At 34.6% G+C, this 13,657-nt stretch overlaps 1 pseudogene; it reads left to right on the top strand.

The window, feature by feature from the left end:
• Nucleotides 1-13,657, top strand: part of LOC105986813 — a 62,160-nt pseudogene that overhangs the window by 29,481 nt on the left and 19,022 nt on the right.

The raw sequence follows: 13,657 nt of genomic DNA, 5'->3' as shown, positions 1-13,657 counted from the left end.
CATATCTTAGCTAAAGTAAATAATGCTGCAATAAACATAGTTGTGCTGGTAGCTTTAGTGTGGTCTTGTTTATAAACATTTGGGTAAATGAGTTGGCCAGAATTTTATTGGGAGGTTTTGCATCAGTGTTCTTTAAAGAAATGAGTCTAGAGTTCTCTTTCTTTGAGATGAGGGTTATGCTGGCCTTTTAGAACAAATTTGATGGTGATCTTTCATTTTCAATTTCACTGAAGAGTTTGAGGTGTATTGGAGTGAGCTCTCCTTTGAAAGCATGTGAATCCATGTTATCAAGGACTTTTCTTGGATAGGAGTTGCTTTATTGCAATTTCTATTTCAATACTTTATATGGGTCTATTTAGTTGATTTAAATCTTCTTGGTTTATTTTAGGCATATCAATATTATTAGAAACTTTCCCATTTCTTCCAGATTCTCAAATTTGTTAGTATAAGGATTGCAAAGAAGTCTCTTATAATGTTCTAAATCTTGCTTGTTTCTGTCATGACATTCCTATTCTCATCTCTGGCCAAAAAAAAAGATCAAAACTACATGGATATTTCACCTCATGCCATTTAGAATGGCCATTATCAAGAAAACAATAATAATAGATGCTGGCAGGGATGTGACCAAAAGGAAACTCTACTAAACTGTTGGTGGGAATGTAAATTGGTTAAACCAATATGGAGCTTCCTAAAAGACTAAACAGAGAGCTCACCTGTGATCCAGCAATTCCACTCCTAGGAATCTACCCAAATGATCACAAATAAGGCTACACCAAAGCTACCAGCACAATTATATTCATATCATTATTATTTACCATAGCTAAGATATGGAATCAGCCCACATACCTCTCAGCAGATGAACAGATCAAGGAAATGTGGTATAAATACACAACAGAATTCTATGCTTCCATCAGAAAGAATGACATCAACCCATTTGAAAGAAAATAGAAAGGCTTGGAAAAAATCATATTAAATGAAATAACCCAAGCCCAAAGAAACATAGGCTCCATGATTTCCCTCATTTTCAATAATTAGTATGTTTCTAGGATAGTCCTTGCAGAGGATCACAATAGCTAAATAGCTATGTATATCTGGCTGTACACAATGAAGTTAATTGAAATGATCTCCAAGATATTGAAACAAAGAACTTAGGAAGTGGAAAATCTACCATGCTCCTGGACTGGAAGGATCAACATAGTGAAATGGCAATACTTCCCAAGGCTATCTACAAATTCAATGAGACACCTATCAATATTCCAACCTCATTATTCAGTGAAATAGAGGAAGCAATCCAAAAATTCATATGGAACAATAAAAGACCCTGAATAGCACAAACAATCCTTAACAGAAAGAATAGTGCTGGAGGAATATCAATACCAAATTTCAAACTCTACTACAAAGCCATAGAAATCAAAGCAGCTTGGCACTGGCACAAGAACAGACCTGGGAACCAATGGAATAGAAATGAAAACCCAGAAAAGAACCAACAGACCTATAGCCACCTAATCTTCTATAAGGGAGCTAAAAAAAATAGAATGGAAGAAAGACAGCCTCTTCAGTAAACGGTGCTGGCAAAATTGGTTAAACACCTGTAGAAAACTAAAGTTACATGTGTATATGTTACCCTGCACCAGAATCAACTCCAAATGGATCAAAGACCTCAGAGTCAAAGCAAACACCCTGAAAACATTACAGAAAGGGTTAGGAGAAGACCTAGGTCTCCTTGGCACAGGCCGAAATTTTCTTAATAGAGACCCAGAAATACAACGTCAAAGAAAGGTTGGACAAATGGGATTGATGAAACTGCAGAGCTTCAGCATGGCAAAGGACATAGCAAGCAAGAACAATAGAAAGCCCACAGATTAGGAGAAAATCTTCACTAGCCATACAACTGATAAGGGTCTCATATCTAAAATATACTTGGAACTCAAAAAATTAAATCCCTCATCAACAAATCCTCAAAGAAACAACTGCCTGATAAATAAGTGGGCTACAGACTTAAAGAGAAAGAAGAAATACTCAACTTCTCTAGCCATAAAGAAATGCAAATCAAAACAACATTGAGATTCCACTTCACACCAGTTAGAATGGCTATAATCAAGAACTCTAACAACAACAAATGCTAGAGGGGATGTGGACAGAAGGGAACACCACTGCATTGTTGGTGGGAATGTAAATCTCTGTTCAAGCACTTTGGAGTGTTTGAGAAGCTCTATGACTCAGCAATACCACTTTTGGGCATTTACCAAAGGGTCACAAACAAGACCATACTAAAGCTACCAGCACGACTATCTTTATTGCAGCATTATTTACCATAGCTAAGATATGGAACAAACCCAGATGCCCCTCAGTAGAAGAATGGATCACGAAAATGTGCTCTCTCTCTCTCTCTCTCTCTCTCTCTCTCTCTCTCTATATATATATATATATACATACATACATACATACACACACACACAATGGAATTCTATGCCTCCTTCAGAAAGCATGACATCATCCCATTTGTTAGGAAATGGAAAGACTTGGAAAAAATTGTATTAAGTGAAGTAAGCCAGTCCCAAAGAAGCATAGGTCCCATGGTTTCCTTTATTTGCAATAACTAGTATATGTCTGGAACAAGCAGAAAAGGTCAAAAGCTATGTACATATGACCAGATAAGGTGATGTTAAGCGAAATGAACCCCAAGATAGGGGCACAAGTGTTTTTTTTCTTTCTTGCTATTGTTTTTAAGGTATTTGTAATGTACCATGTGATATTTTTGTTTCTCTGTATGTTCCTCCCTCACTGTATAACCCCTGTTATCACTGTATTTGATGTTGGTGCCCCACATCTTGTATATACACTTCTCTAATTTGGGGAGGAGAAGGGAAAAAATGAAATTCTTAAATAGGGATACAGGTTGACCCATTGTAACAATTAGATGTACAAGACAGTATGTTGAAAAGGAACTTTACAATTTTTGCGGGGGGAGTGTAGTTGTGGAGGTTGGGTGGGAAGGGATGGTAGGGGAAAAACAGAGGAGGAGGTAACAATGCTTGATAGGAAATGTACTCATTACCTTGCTCATGTAACTGTAACCCCTCTGTACAGTATTTTTACAATAAAAACATTTTAAAAAGTTTTCTGTTTTTTTCAAAACATAAAGTGTGAAGTTGCTTCTTTTTTCCTTTGGTTTATCACCTGTTGTCATTGTTTTTGATTTTTGTGCATTGTATATATGTTTATCTGATTTGGGGAAAGAAAAGGGAATCACAAAATGGTGAGAGAAAGAACAAAAGATGAACCAATGCAACATAGATATTCACAAGACACTATGTTGGAAATGAAGTTTACAACTTTTGGGAGTCAAGGTAGGAGGGAAAGTGGGAGTAAACAAGGGATGGGATAACACTTTCAACAACAAATGTACTCATTACCTTACTTATGTCACTGTAACTCCTCTGTACATCACCTTTACAATAAAATGAAATAAAAATTAAAAAATTAGTCTATAGGTTCTCAGGTATTTTCCCTGATAATTCTACATGAACTTCTGTTCTCTGAACCCCTACTTGTCCACACCATTGTTTTGGTTGGTTTGTATGCTACACCTGCTAAACAATTGTCTTGGTTTACAGATCAAGAAGATAAGACCAAGTTGGGGAGAGAGAGAGAAACATTTGCCGATGAATTTTTAAATCCTGTCTTCTTGTATTTGTATTTAACATTCCATCTTGACTCTTTCCAAAGGACATTTGTGAGGTAAAATCTTGTTATATTAATTAATATCCCTTCTGTAATCTTGATTAATTGCCCAGCAAACTAGGTTTTCAGTATAAAGTTTGCAGATTTTTTGATTGGGTCACTTGTTAATTGAAATGCATTTTAACAAGGTATTTAGAAGATCACAATATTTATATCTGGTCTGTCTGTCAGTCTATCTATCTCATATTTATAATGAAACAAAAAAGAGATTAATACCAAACTTTAGTGTAGCTCTGCCTTCCTTTGGACTTCTTCTCTGTTCTGATAGCATTGTCAGGAGTTGAAGGGGGAGAGGAGAAAAAGGGAGTAGTTACAATCATTGAACATCCAGGCAATTACAGGGCCTTCACTTGCCTCTGCTGTGAGATGTGGAGATGACAAACATGACTTCAAGACTATTCATTACCCGCCTGTGGATGACTGTCAGGTATGCAATCTCTTGCTTTCACACATACTGAATTATATTAGATCATTTCTACATCTTACCCAGTTTTTATACTGCCCAGTGATACATTCTGAATCTGTCATGTTACTGTCCTGATTGAAACAGTTCTCCTTAAAAACCTTTAAGCCTACTTTCTCTAGGTTCCTCTCAAGAAATTTCTGTCTCTCCTTCTGTCCACCCTTTATTTCATTATATTTATAAAAGTATTTTCACAGTAAAAGAAGTAGAAAACTAAAATAATTTAGTTATATTGTGTGCTGGGTATTTATTTTTTAAAAATATGAGATTATCATAGCCAGAAAACCTATAGTGTACCTTTAACATAAATAATTCCTTTTAAATTTTAACTTCTGTACAGTTACTATATAGCTATATACTGTATAACTATATAAGCATACTGTTTGTTCCTACTTCTAGCTCACTAATTTACTTCAGTAGTTAAGACTTCTTCTGTCCCAGCAGGTAATAGATTGAAACCCAGAATGTTTTGACTTAGTGAACATTAATATTTCATGTTTTCTCAAATAGGCATATATTATGATTTCTTGTTAAAAATATTAGGTTTTTGAACAAATATAAATATCTGCAAATATAAATGAGTATTACACATAAAAAGTATACTAAAAAGTTATCTCCAAGATCAGAGTTCTGTAAACAGTGTTCCCCTTCCCCCACTTTTTTTTGTATTAACAGGACTCACATTTTAAATTGATAGACCTAGAGCTTTAATATTGCCATTCACTGAGAGAACCCTTTCTCTCAGGGGCAGACTCAAATTAATAATCTTATAGGACAATGCATAACACCAGAACATCTACTTTATTGGCTTACAATGAGAAAAAATAGTTGTGACATGGATTGGAATACTAATGCCATTTTCCTATTCCAGAAATCCATATCACAACTCCTACATGGGAGGCTAAATCATCGCACAAAGATTGCTTGGTGGGCATGGGATCAGACCAGGTCACATTTGAGACCTTCAGAGACCACTATGTACTTTAGTGGCCTCCCACCTTCCCTCACATTACTCAAAATACAAACAACAAAAACCATGAAAGGATGTTTAACAAAGATGTAATTTTTCTTATGACAAATACTTTAAAACTTTCACTAAAGTATCACATATCACATTCTTTGGAAACTAATATTATTTACAAGTTATTTTGTACTATTTTGTATTATTTATATTATTTTGTATTATTTTATTTTGTATTTTATTTTATTTTTATTTTGTATTATATTATTTTGTATTATTTACAAGTTATATTGTATTCTCAATACAAGCTTCATCCATGGGGCTCAAAGCTGAAGTGACTTCTCATATTTGGAGCTTTGATTACATCTAGTCAAGAGGCAGCCATTTTAAAGAAAGTCAACACTCTTGAACCTGTCTAGGTTGATGGTGATAATGTTTTCTTTTTTATTGTGAATATACCGTATAGAGGGGTTACAATTACACGGCAAGATAATGAGTACATTTCTTATCAAGCATTGTTGCCTTCTCCTTTGTTTCCCTTTTCTATCCCTCCCCATCTCCCCGGCCTCCTCCTCCTCCCCACCAAAGTTGTAAAGTTCATTTTTTGATGAATGGATCAAGAAAATGTGGTATATATACACAATGGAATTCTATGCCTCCATCAGAAAGAATGACATTGCTCCATTTGTTAGGAAATGGAAAGACTTGGAAAAAATTATATTAAGTGAAGTAAGCCAGGCCCAAAGAAACATAGGTCTCATGTTTCCCTTATTTGCAATAACTAGTATATGTCTGAGACAAGCAGAAACAGTCATATAAGTTGATGTTAGGTGAAATGAACCCCAATATAAGTAGTCAAATGTTTTTTTCTTTCTTGTGATTGTTTCTAAAATATTTATAAGATGATTTCTTTGTTGCTTTGTATGTCCCTCCCCCACGGTATAACCCCTGCTCTCACTGTATTTGAAGCTGATAATGTTTTCAACGTGACAATTCTCCATGTTTCTATATATCTGTTATTCCCTTTCTGACTGACATGTCCTTCCTTTCTTTTCAAAAAATTACTTTATTATTATTGTAGAGATGATGTACAGAGGGGTTACATTTGCACGAGTCTGGTAATGAGTACATTTCCGTTTGCACAGTGTCTTCTGTTCCCTCATTCTCTCCCAGTCTCTCCCTCCCATCTCCACCCACGAGTTTTATAGTTCACTTTCATCAATGTCCAGTGAGTTCTACTGCTGTATTTTGTACCCTTTCTCCTTGAATTCTGTGCTCCCCTCCTGCCCCTGAAGGCATATATGTGAATACACTGTAAAGAAGACAGAATCTTCAGAAAAAAGTATCTTGTTTCCATATCTTGGGAGTTCATTTCAGTATGTATATTATTTTATATAAACACAAAAATGCACTTAGGCATTGTACTTTGTGATTCTCTCCTAAGAGTATCCTCTTTTGGTCTCACTGTATGTGAATATCTAGAATCTTCTATAATTTGTCATATCCCAGTGCTTTTCAACTCTCACTTCCTTTCCATCTATTTAGTTATGAAAGACTAAGTGGGGAATATTTTGTTTAATGAAAGTTTGCATAGTTATTATCTGTTCCATAGATTTCATAACCTAGACTTGGCTCAGAGGACAGAAAATGGATCCCCTTCACTGAAAAGTCAAGAAAATCATCTCTATCCTCACATCTTATGCTAGAGCCAAAGACCTTTACTATCTTTCACAGATATGAGGCAGAATCTGATCAAATTTATATAGCTTGGGCAAGACTATACTCAAGAGCATAATGACCATGAACCTAAAGGCAGGATTTTTCTAGTGAGTGTCCTGAATATTTAAAAGGATATTATTGAATGAGTAAATGAGTAAGTGTTAAGAAAACACTACAGAAAAATTCAAATAACAGAGTTAAATAACAGTCATTACCTTGTCTAAACATATTCAGAGGCTTAGATAAAATGTTAAATTTAACAAAGGCTTATGAACCCCACCCCTAGAAAATGCATATTAATTACATTTGAAGCAATCCTAACTTTATTGTAGCAGGTACTGCTAAATAATATCACCAGTCTAAAGACACATGAACCTATTTCTTCTTATCTGATATATCAAGAAGGAAACATTTGTGATGCTCTTGCCAAAAATGTATAACTTCTATTCACAAAAATCTAATCTGAATATGAGAATGCAGCAGATAAATCTGCATGTAGGAGGAACTAATGAGACAGAATAATTGGCTCTTCAATAGTGTCAAGATCATGAACTACAAAAGACTGAGAAAGTGTCAAAAACAGGAAAAAGAGCCATACAACTAAATGTCACTGGGAATCAAAATGGAATTTGAAAATACATTAATGAAAATGAAATAAAGCTTATGGATTAGATTGAGTGATTCAGGGTTCACTTGTCAGTTTCTATGTTGATACTGTGATTGTATATGATGTTAACATTAAGAGAAGCTGGGTTGAAGTATAGGTGAGACAACTCAGTGATATTTTGTAGCTATTTTGTAATTCTCAAATTCTTTCCAATTAGGATTACAAAGAAAGAGTAAGGTATATCTTATGGATAAGTATGCATACCATCACTGAAGTAAACATCTTAAAAGATGTTTTTGAAGTAACTGAGTGATGCTTAAAATCTGTCATGTATTAGTGCCACACAGCCAGGATGCCTTTAGTAGCTCCTGGGAGTCTTTCACACCTCTATACTTTCAGAACTGTCATTTTCACTTTATATTTTCAAAACGTATTTTCTAAACTGTCATTAAATGCACATAGTCAAACCAACTACTACTGAAGATATTTCTTGGAAAGTAAATCTCCCTTAATTTTCATGCTACACAATCGTTTTACCTCTTATGATAGCTATGAGTAGTTCCCTATCCCTAAATTCTATATAATTAACTATCTCTCTCTCTCTCTCTTTGTTGATGTGTGTGTTTGTGTGTGTATGCGTACACATATGTGCACGCATATGATGTACACTCATACTCGGGATTGAACTCAGGGTCTTGTGCTGTTGCTTGGCTTTCTCAGTTAAGGACAAGGCTTGACCATATGAGCCACATCACTACTTCTGACATTTTGCTGGATAATTGGAAATTTCTGTCTGGATGGCTTTGAGATTCCTGAATAGCTAGATTTACAGAATGAGTCACAGAAATTTCCACAAAATGTCCTTCTTTGAATAGTTTTAGGTAAGATCTTAGTGTTTGTATCATGATATATGAGTCTTAGCTTTTTAAAGCAAACCTCTGGCCACTTCTCTGTTATAATAAAAGTCTACCCTTGTTGATAAAAACAATGAATGATAATTAGAATATTGTTAGTATATAATTACTTTGTTTCTTCAGGGAAGCTAAAAATTATGAATTGTTTTTGTTACTTTTTTCTAATCATTTTTCTGGAATTTGGGTATTTCTAACATTTTTATATTTTATCTTCAGTTTTTTAAATACTTTTTTTATTTGTTTGTTTCTTTTGTTTTTGTGCTGATACTTAGACCTAGAACTCAGGGCCTCTACTCTTGCTCAGCTTTTTTGCTCCTGGCTGGCAATCACTTCTGTTATTTTTCTGTTGTTTATTTTACCCCGAAGAGCATTAATTTATATATAGAAAAATCACTTTACTCTGCACTGATTTATTTTATATCTAAGTTCTCTGTCATATGGCTGTTTTGTTTGGAGTTGTTTTAGGGAGAATGTTATTTACCTCATACTTTATATAAGTTTAGGCTTTTGTCAAATATCAGATGTATACACAAAGTGTTGTGTACATTTACAAGACTTGTTTATTGAGGAGTTTGACTAGAGCATAAGCAAGAAGCTAGTCCTTATTTTCTGGAATCTTACAATGTGTGATCATGAAGTTCTTTTTCCTGTAGGCCAATTCAAGTCTCTTAGAAGGCTTTTGTTGTGACTCTGGTGGTAGTTTTGCCTTGGGAAAAACCAGCTGTGAGAAATTATTCCTGAAAGGTTGAGCATTTTAAGTGTGGCTGAATTAATAGCAAACTTACCCTCCATGGTACCCTGCTCTCTGCCCTGGTCTGGTGCCAGGCTTTCACAGAACATTATACTATGGGTGTCCATAACACCTCTAGCAGAGCAGGCTGAGTGATTGCTATTCTGACTGGTTCCTATTCTGTATATTCTTTGTTCTGCTCCCTCTCCCCTTCTTCTTTATTAGTTTTCACTCTCTGTCATGATTCTCTTATCTCTTTGAGTAGGAGTAGCTCCCTTCTTACTCTGTATACCATGCTTGAAATATTCTCTTTAAATTGTGTGTTCTTTCCTTTATGTAGCATTCACTCAAATGCTTCTCTCTGACTGACTCTGAGTTCTTTGTGAGTTTTGAGGACCTTCCCATGCCCCCACTAGCAATGATCTAAGCTACAGAGACACTGCACCATCAAGCAGGCATTTGCCTCCAAGGTTTCTAAATATGATCATGCTTAGAGGATTAAAATCGAATTTTAAGTGTAGAGTTTGCCTGGTTTAGCTCAGCACTGCTGGCTCACGCCTGTAATGCTAGCTACTCAGGAGGTTGAGATCTGAGGATCTCAGTTCAAAGCCAGCCTGGAGAAGGAAAGTCTATGAGACTCTTATCTTCAATTAATCACAGAAAAATCCAGAAGTGACTCTGCAGCTCAAATAGCTGAGTGCTAGACTTGATTAAAATAAGCTCGGGGATAGTGCCCAGGCCCAGAGTTTAAGCCTCAGGATTGGCAAAAATAAATAAATAAGTTAAACTGAAAACATAAATAAAATGCCTGGTTGATAGTCTGAAGATTCAATTTTCATAAAGTTTCTAGCAAAATTTCCCCTTTGCATCCCTTTACTCTAGCCTAATGTGGTAGAATTAAAAACGGAAGAAGAAATGGGGCCTGCTAAAATTTTCCTCATCTGAATAATAGTAAAGGACTTTCTTTTAAAATACCTGATACTTTTTGGTGAAGTAGAACTAGCTATAAAATGAATCACAATGAGTTGGGAGCTAAGAGGAAACAATGATTTTTGAATTTTTGAATATGTTAAGATCGTATAGATGGCTTTTAATTTAAAAAATATCCAGGCCTATTTCTAGACTTACTAAGAAAGTATGTTTAAGATAAGGGTTTTTTACATCTTCATAGACATATCAAGTATAATGTTGTTTACAAACTATTTTTGGTGACTGTAATCTCTTGGTTCTGGAGGCATGGTGTTTAGTTTACTGAGTTCAGAGACAAGAGAGTTGTTGGCAGATGCTCAAATGAGAAGACATCTGTGGTATTTTGCTGCTAAATAAAACAAAGATGGATGGAGAAAGCAATTATTTTACCTGTTGCAAATTTTAATAATTTAACAGGCAATGTAGAGCCTTTTATTTTTAATTTCAAATAATTCTCAGAACCTCAGTAGAATTCCAGGAGGAACCCATTTCTCTTTTACTCCTTTAAATTTCTTTTTGTCCATCAGGTCTCAAAAGAAAATTCAGTCTCTGAGGCTACCTATAATACATCCTGATCTTCATATCACGCCAAAAAGTGCTAGAGGTCAATGTAAAAATAGAAATTGGTAAGTGATTGGTAGCACAGAAATGATAACAGGGACAAATACCAAAATTAGAAAATAGATAGCAATGCTTTCATATATAAAAAATTCTTGTGTAGAATAAGATTAATTTCCTTTTATAAGATAAAGATAATTTATATGAAGAAAATAATTACTAATAGTATGCATTTGTGTAGCACTTATTAACAAATTGTTTTTAAATATTCTATTTGGTTAAAGCATTAAAAATCACTTTGCAAGCTGGATGTGGTGGGACACAGATATAATAACCACATTGAGCAGGCTGATAGAGAAAGATTGTGAGTTCTCAGAGAACCAAGAGCGTATAATAAAATCCTTTATTTTTAAAAATATATTTTGTTATCTTTAAGTATGTGTAAAAAAGGGTTAGTGTTTAAGTAGTCAGTTTAAGTATTCAGGGAAACCTTACCTTACAAGATATTTTCCAAGTCATTTTGACATAATGGAAACAAAATTTTAAAAGTTGTTTTATTTTATAGATCAAAACTCTAAAGCTTGCTTCCTCCTCAATACATAAATGTTTATGGGTGGCATATTTCTCAATTTCAAATAGTTTGTCTTCAAATTCTATGCTCTTTCATTATGTATCATTATCTCCATTTTTTTTCTCTCAGAAAATATTGACTAATCCTAAGTTCCTTGTGAGTTTTGGGATCTACATCATCAACCTGCTGACAATTATCCAGGATAAAGAAGGTACTGTACCATCAAGCATGGATTTCCATGCAAGTTTTTCAAATATGTCTCTTAGAGAATCAAGCTTGTAGTTAAGTACAGGATTTGAAATTCTTACTAATCCTTTCCAATTCCTATTAGACTTTCAAATTGAAAACAAGATACATAGATACAAGATACATAGAAGGCCATTGATAGTTAAGCTTAAGACCATGTGTGTAAATGAATCAGTAGGTATGCATTCCTCATGATTAGATGCAAATCACTATGACAGAATTTAAATGAGACTCTAAACAATCATAGGTTTCAACACACAATCATTCAATAAATACAACTTTCCAGTTATGGGGAAGTAGAGAATAGTATTTTTATATATTATAGTAAAAATACTATACAGAGGGGTTATACTTACATGAGTAAGGTAATGAGTACATTTCCTACCGAGCATTGTATTGACAATATAAGAATAGAACTAGACTTCCCTCGATCTGTAATTATAATTTGTAGTGGACTATTAAAATAGAAAAAATGATAACATTTCTAGTGTAATGTGAGGTCTGTCAAATTGAAGAAATAGAGAACTAACTAATTCTAACTTCTGCATTGATAGAATAAGAACTGATGGGCTAGAAGCAGAGTTTTGCTCAATAAAAATAAAACTACCCAGCCAAAAAATGACCTAAGTTAGTGGATTGCTGAGCCTTCCATCTCTACTTGTTCTCCAAGAGGGCTTCAGAAAGCTTAGGTCCTAGTGAAAGGTTTCACTAGATCCTTCCAACTGTACAATATTTTCTCCAGTACAGTAATATTATCTGTATGCCCAATAACCTCAGTTCCCTGAGAATGTTCATATTTGTTCTATATTTCCTTTCCTTATAAATAAATATTTGTGTAAAGGTCATTTTTAACACTAGTGGGAAATAAGTGACACTAGAGGCTTCCTACAGTGAGGATATCTGTGTTTAAAAATGAGACGTTTGTCCTTCTCATCTTTATTTTATTGAATCCAAGACCTTTGTACTTTAATTAGAACATCCTTTATTACCAAAGCCTCCTTTGTAATTCATTCCTTAACCCTTTCTGCAATAGCTATATGTTCTGTGAGAAACACAAGGATTAGATGTATAGTGCTGAAATCTTGTTGTGAGCTCTGCTGTATACTATATTAAGACATGTCCATTCCATTTCAAAGAGAGTTTAAAACAATCTGCCAGGGACCTTTTCTTTTTACTAACTTCTATTCAGTGCAGTGTCAGTTTCATCGGTTTCAATGGAACTTGACTTTTGAAGTACTTTTTAATCTCTGACTATTGTATATTTTCATCAATAGAATGATTCATCTGCCAAGATTTTTTTTAAATGATAATTCTCTTAGCTTAGGTTTTTGTCTAGTAGCAGATATTGTAGCAAGGATTCTGGTAAAAGAGATCATGTAGGAGATGATGCCAAATAATACTATAGATGAGTTGGTGAATGAAACACATTGTGTGGTGACATCATTCTTCTTACACAGTGCTATCATTGAGGATGGCTGGAGTTTAATCTCACTGGGGAATTCTCAGGGGTCAGTGCAGACATGCTCAGAAATGTCTCAACTAAGGGTGACAAAGTTGAAACACTTATTCATTGAATTTTCTGTCATTTATCATGAGCTAATTCCAGTGTGAACTCTGCCCCCTCTAGTTTGCTCTGTACTTGTAGGTCTGTTTCCATAACTGAGACCTAATCCTTCAGGGGAAAGGGTAGGTATTTCAAGTGAATAGCCTTTAAGCAGGTAGAATTGGGCTACAGCACTGTCTATGTCTACCTCAGCACATAGGCCTTCTGCTCTGGAGATTAGTGAAGATCAAGTTAGGAGTATCATTGGAGGTGAGACGGAAAGGATGGTAGGGGAAAAACAAAGGAAGAGGCAACAATGTTTGATAAGAAATGTACCCATTACCTTGCTCATATAAGAGCAACCCCTCTGTACAATATTTTCACAATAAAAATGTATTTAAAAAAGAATCTTGGTTGGATGATATTGTAGAGAGGATTCATGTCTATCAAAGAATGATTGATGGATCACTGGATGTAAGGAACTTTGACAATAGTACTCAGGAAGAATATAAAGAACAGACTTCCTATAGGGTAGAAAAGTCTGGTTTAGTCAAGATTGAAGGACTTCATATAAATGACTCTGCTATGATAGAACTGTAGACTTTTTTTCAAAAATAATGTTTTTACAGACT

The sequence above is a fragment of the Dipodomys ordii genome, unplaced genomic scaffold (genome assembly GCF_000151885.1).
Source record: "Dipodomys ordii isolate 6190 unplaced genomic scaffold, Dord_2.0 Scaffold37, whole genome shotgun sequence".
In the NCBI taxonomy this organism is placed as follows: domain Eukaryota; kingdom Metazoa; phylum Chordata; class Mammalia; order Rodentia; family Heteromyidae; genus Dipodomys; species Dipodomys ordii.
The sequence above is the reverse complement of the archived record's forward strand: the minus strand, read 5'-3'. Positions and strand labels throughout refer to the sequence as shown.